General features: G+C 41.3%; 1 long non-coding RNA gene across 1 annotated transcript; it reads right to left on the bottom strand.

The window, feature by feature from the left end:
* Positions 1 to 1183: 1183 nt before the first annotated feature.
* Positions 1184 to 5032, bottom strand: LOC123966163. Its single transcript, XR_006823910.1, has 4 exons — positions 4979 to 5032; positions 4696 to 4832; positions 4205 to 4300; positions 1184 to 1600 (listed from the first exon to the last, which is right to left on the bottom strand). It is a non-coding gene; the product is annotated as an uncharacterized LOC123966163 (long non-coding RNA).
* Between the last annotated feature and the right edge of the window lie 1447 nt (positions 5033 to 6479).

The raw sequence follows: 6479 nt of genomic DNA, 5'->3' as shown, positions 1-6479 counted from the left end.
ATTTCCAAAGGAAATGCAAAATTTACTTTCATCAGAGAACATAACTTTGGACCACTCAGCAGCAGTCCAGTCCTTTTTGTCTTTAGCCCAGGCGAGATGCTTCTGATGCTGTGTCTTGTTCAAGAGTGGCTTGACACAAGGAATGCGACAGCTGAAACCCATGTCTTGCATACGTCTGTGCGTGGTGGTTCTTGAAGCACTGACTCCAGCTGCAGTCCACTCTTTGTGAATCTCCCCCACATTTTTGAATGGGTTTTGTTTCACAATCCTCTCCAGGGTGCGGTTATCCCTATTGCTTGTGCACTTTTTTCTACCACATCTTTTCCTTCCCTTCGCCTCTCTATTAATGTGCTTGGACACAGAGCTCTGAACAGCCAGCCTCTTTAGCAATGACCTTTTGTGTCTTGCCCTCCTTGTGCAAGGTGTCAATGATCGTCTTTTGGACAGCAGTCAAGTCAGCAGTCTTCCCCATGATTGTGTAGCCTACAGAACTAGACTGAGAGACCATTTAAAGGCCTTTGCAGGTGTTTTGAGTTAATTAGCTGATTAGAGTGTGGCACCAGGTGTCTTCAATATTGAACCTTTTTACAATATTTTAATTTTCTGAGATACTGATTTTGGGGTTTTCATTAGTTGTCAGTTCTAATCAACAAAATTAAAAGGAATGAACACTTGAAATATATCAGTCTGTGTGGAATGAATGTATACATTATACAAGTTTCACTTTTTGAATGGAATTACAGAAATAAATCAGCTTTTTGATGATATTCTAATTATATGACCAGCACCTGTACGTCATTAATGAGTTTTTTTTTGTCATGGTTACCCACTTCACTAAGGCTGTATTCACACCAAATCATGGGTGGTTCTTACTGAGAAGGAGCTGCTGTGAAACAATCACATAAAAACATTTTATTTCTCTGATTCACCCGTCTTTCTCACTACCACTGCTCCCTCTCTTCATTCACTCTCTAGCTCGCTTGACCACCGCTGCTCTCTTTCCGTCTCTCAAACAAATGGATACAAATCAAAGGAAACTTCTTGGAATGGCTATATTGCAGCACAGACTGCAAGCCACACTCTAAAAACTATTACTGGGATAAACTTATTTAGAAAATTATTGGTGAAACATTTTTACACTTAAATATTGAGTAAATTTAATAGCTGTGTTACTTTACAAAAAGACAATATAAATTACAAATGACATATGTAACAATTACCACACTATAAAAACAGTGAGCTCAATTCTGCACATGAGTAAGCTGTCTCTAAAAAATGGGTAAAATGCACCAAGAACAATTGGCCTTTGAATTAACTGTGCAAAATATAGCAGAAATACAGGTAATTTTTCAGTCACTGAATTTTGTTTGAAAGGTTTCCAGGATCCAACTACAGCAGTACTTTTTGGAAGACCTCAAGATCAGATTCAAGGCATAGGTTAGTTCCAACAACTAGCAGCAGTCTGAGGACAGTGATGCCTTTATTCACAGTCCCTACATCAGTCGGTCCTTTGACTGACCCATCTTGGTTCCGCAGCAGGTAAAGCTTCACCTCTCGTGCCCAAATCCTCTTGAACACCGACGGGTGCATTTGCAGCATTCTGCAGCCATAGTAAAGATAAGAGGTTAGAGCTCACTTTTTTTTGTAATAATATTAATGAATGCAAACAGAAGGATTAATAAAGGTATTCTGTACTTTACTTATAAATCACTCTCCATATAAATATTTATATACACACGTTTAATATCAGTCATTCACATTATAGACACTACTACTAACTATATTTTTGGGTGCATTGAAAAACATTTTGTGGAGTCATGTATATAAAATCCCAAAAAATCTTTTTTACTTATCTGTTAGGAAATGTGTTTAAAGGCAACACATAACACGTGGCTTCAAAAGGTTTAAAATGTTCACCAGTAAGGTCAAGTGTGCCTAAGAATGTCCAGAATTAAAATCATAAGTAGGGTCAAGCCAATAATGGGAATTAGGCACAAAGCAACTTACACTTGAGGAAAAACATACAATCATCAACAGAGCATCAACTACAGATCTACAACTGACAATAAGTACTAGTAAGAGCAGCAATAAGTACTAGTAAGGGCTCACAGTAAATATCACATCAATGGGGTAGATACCTATGGAAGGAAGTAAGAGTTAACAAAAAGTGCAATCAAAACAAAAAGTGCAATCAATACAAGATAATTGTAGGGGACAGAAGAAGAAGAGCACAGGAAGTGCATGTTAGAGGTTAGGAGTTAGAGGTGTTATAAGAGGAAGTGTTCTCAGAAGAGATGAGTTTTCAAGAGCTTCTCGAAGTTAGAGAGGGACGCCCCTGCTCTGATGGTGTGTGGTAGCTCGTTCCACCGTCGTGGTGTCACAGGTGAGAATATCCTGGACTGGGATTGCTTTGTGTGAAGGGATGGCAGAGCCAGGCGGCGTTCGTTGGAGGAGCGTAGCGGCCGAGAAGGAACGTAAATTTGTATTATGGAGTTTAGGTAGATGGGTGCAGACCCAGTAGTCACTCTGTATGCAACCATTAGTGACTTGAATTTGATTCTGGAGGCCACGGGGAGCCAGTGGAGATCACTGAGTAATGGAGTGACATGAGTCCTTTTGGGCTGATCAAAAACCAGACGCGCTGCTGCGTTCTGAACCATTTGTAAGGGTTTCACTGCACAAGCTGGAAGACCTGCTAGGAGGGCATTGCCTTTTCCTTATGTTGTATAGAGCAAAGCGGCATGACCGAGAGACAGCAGCAACATGGTCTGAAAAGGACAGCTGGTCATCAATCATGACACCCAAGTTTCTCAACACCCTGGTTGGAGTGATGGTTGCGGAGTCAATTTGTAGTTTGATGTTATGGTGGATAGACTGATTAGGATAGAGGACACAGGCTATTCAGGCACGAGCTTAGTGTAGAGCACAGAGATTGTGTGGCATCATTGACCTCAAGTGAGGAAAATGTGTTGAGGGAGGGTAGAGCGGAAGCTACCACTGAGGCAAAGTGAGTGGGAGACAGGTTGCGGAGGTTGTGGCGGTGTTGGAAGAATGGGCTTTTCCTGTAGGCATACCGTGAACTGAATGAAATAGTGGTCAGACACATGTAGAGGTGTGACTGTTAGGCACTCTGTGGCACAGTTTTGGACAAGAACGAGGTCAAGCACCTTGCCAGCTTTGTGGGTCGGGGGGCTGAGAACCTGTGTTAGATCAAAGGACTGAATCAGAGACAGGAAGTCTGCTGAGTTTGAATTGTCTAAGTGAATGTTCATGTCACCGAGGACAAGTAGGGGACAGTCATGCTCTGGGATTGAAGACAGTAGTTTTAAGAATAGGAAAAGGAGTTGTTGGCCACCACAGTGATTTGGCCATTAACGTTTCTTTACACTCCCCATATTCTGACACAATCAATGTGCATTCCTCTGGGGAAAATGCAGAGCATGCGCCATTATGAAAAAAACCGCCTGCGTGGCCGAACACACTGCTTTTAAGCGAATGAGCACAACCTCCAATTTAGTTAACACCAAATCAACTAACCAAGATTTTATTCACTGTTGTAGTTTCGTTTAACACCAATGTAGTCCACTCTGACTGTTCTTGTTAACCTGATTTAAGTTAAACTCCCTTCGTAGTACAGGCCACTGGTCTTCAATAGAAGTTATGTGTGTTCTGAAGGTAAGTTGCTATATTAATTGTGTAGTGTGTGTTGGGGCGAGGGGGGATATCTGTGTCTTTTATGCAACTTTATAAAACGTACTGCTGACAGAGAAAGTGGAGTAGACAGCCGGGGGGGAGACAGAGAGAGACCGGTGTGTTTACCTGAGTGCGGGGAGAAGAGAATTCCGAGGAAGGTGCGAAGCATATTTCAATTGTATAATAATAATATTCGTGCTGATTAAAACCTGCGTTCACATGGAGGTATTATGTGAAAAATGTATATTTTTTTTGCCAGGGGCGGGGTTTTACAATCACGATGCCTGCTTAACCATCGACCATCTGTCAGCCATGGCCGATGGATGATGGCATCGTCTATCGGCCCAACCATAGTGTGTGTGGTACCTAGGGCTGATTTTCACAGATATTTCCTGAGCTGACTGCTGGCTGTGTGCGACGCTATGCTATGCTTCTCCTTTGTCATCAATGAATACATTAGTTAAAACTTCAAAAACGAACACTTAAAAATCCTGAAAACTATTTTACTAACCTCAAAGTACTTTATCAAGGCACTTGCATCTTCTCCCGGATAGTCAAGGAGACGTCGGATGTTGACCTCTCGTTTTCGTTGAATGAAGATTCCTCTCTGCAGAACAGAAAGTCTTTAAACAACTAATAAAACCTGCACATTCAAGTTTTGCTTTACTGCACCTACTTTATTGTCAAAATGGTTTCAATTGAGTTAACATTAGATAAATGAAACATCAGCAGTATAGAACCGGTATTTGTGGAGGGATGCAAAGTAGATGCAAAAAAAAATTAAAATAAAAACATGGAAAACTCATGGCACAGATAACAGGCAGATGCATGACCATGACCAGAATGAAGGACAGAAAAGCAAGTAATGTTAAAGCTAGGGTCGGTAAGATTTATTTAAAATAACCATTCATTTTATCCTGACAGTAATACGTGAGACAGATAAGAGTGGCTCACTCCTCTCCAGAAGGAATAAAATTGTATAACCTGAAGTAGAATACTCACTTCGCCCGATGTCACTCGCCTGCAGCACCCGTCTTTGCCTTGGACAGGGACAGCTGTTTGGGGGAATACAAGTCCAACATTGATGTGAATTTTGGCTCAAGATTCAGTATGATGATCCTCTGGAACTCTGCACTGACCTGAATGAGAAAGATGAGAAAGATGAGAAAAAAGAAAGAAAGAAAGAACTAGCAACACAATCTATTATCATTTCAAGTCTGCAAAAACACATGCAGGTTTTCTGTCTGTAACTGTGTTAACCGCAGCAAAAAATATATTTACTCACTTGCAAGACATCAAACAAGACATCAAACAAGGCAGGCCATCCCCAGCATCTGTAATGGCAGCAAACAATATTAAATGTTAAATGCAACATTAGCAATATTATTAGTTATCGTTTTCATTTTTATGTCCTTGGTAAATGTTGTAGTTTCTGTTTACAGTAAATGCTTCCTGGTAAATCCAACCCTATGTGGTCAAAATTAAGGTGCAACTCACTTTGCAAATTTACTGCTTTCCTAAATTTGTGTAAACCAAATTAAATGTTTTGGGATCCTTGTTTTAATGCTACACATTTAATCCTCCAAAAACACTATAATAAAAGGATGATATCTAACTGCTGTTTTGTTTTCTTCGTTCAGCTTCTTTCCCTCAGTGGTGTTGGTGCTGTGAAACAAATAAAATAAGATAATAATAATTGACATACTTGACAATAAATTCAACTTCTCTTGCTCTAGCCATCATTTAATGTTTTCCAAATTTTGACAAAACTTAAGTCGGAGAAAGAGGGCACTCCTCTAAATAAAAAACATAAAATACCTTACAGCAATAATTAAAAATGTAACTGTTGGAGAGAGACCGGAGAAAACTTAACATGCAGCAAAGAATAAAAAGAATACATTCGGACCAGGTTTAGAATTTATTAACATTTTAAATATGAGAGTAAATGTTGTGTCTAGCACAGCAACAGTAAAGTTTACAACAGCAAAGTCACTACATACACTCAATAACACTCACTGGAAAAAGATCTGAAATGTCAATAAAATAAAACATATTCATGACATCAAATGATGTAGATTAGAAATGATGTCCAGACATAATTAGTCGTTCATCCTGTCCCCCTCAAACATGTGCTGCTCAGGTGATCCACTGGTTCCCCTTCGAGGGAACTCGAACTGCGTCGGTTACGACACTATGGGAACACCTCTAGGCGAAGCAGGTCTGAACGTGAATGAAATCACTCCAATCCTATTGGCTTGTTGCTAGAACGGTAAGGTGTGACGGAATAACCGGAGGAGTATAAAGCACACCTGTACACACTCATCATTAGCTTTTTTCTATTCAGCAGGCGCTCTGTATGTTGTTTGAAGAAAGCTCCAGTCCTACAAGCAGTATGTCTTACCTGAAGAAGAAGTCTACCAGCATGTCCGGCAACCAGATGTACAGAAGGTGTGTTTTTTCTTGCCCTCGGTACATCACGGATGGAGATTCTCATGAGATGTGTGTCTCATGTTAGGGGATGGAGCACGCCCGGGCAGCTCTCGGGGGGGCTGCCTGTGCCCGTTGTGAAGCCCTTTCCGTGCGGGTACTGAGGTACAGCATGGCTCTCTTTTCCGAGGATGGCTGGATGTGTTTTCCCCGAGGTGCGGGCCCTGCGGCCGCTGAGGCGGCCCGGCGGCTTCACTCATGGGGGTTCACAGCGTGATCTGTCAGAGGATTTCGGGACGGCTGAGGCTTTTTCCCGACCTTCATCCGCTGGCTCCGACGCTTCCTTTCCTCGTTCGGGA

This window comes from Micropterus dolomieu, unplaced genomic scaffold (assembly GCF_021292245.1).
Source record: "Micropterus dolomieu isolate WLL.071019.BEF.003 ecotype Adirondacks unplaced genomic scaffold, ASM2129224v1 contig_12821, whole genome shotgun sequence".
Classification (NCBI taxonomy): Eukaryota; Metazoa; Chordata; class Actinopteri; order Centrarchiformes; family Centrarchidae; genus Micropterus; species Micropterus dolomieu.
This window is presented reverse-complemented; position numbering and strand designations above follow the sequence as displayed.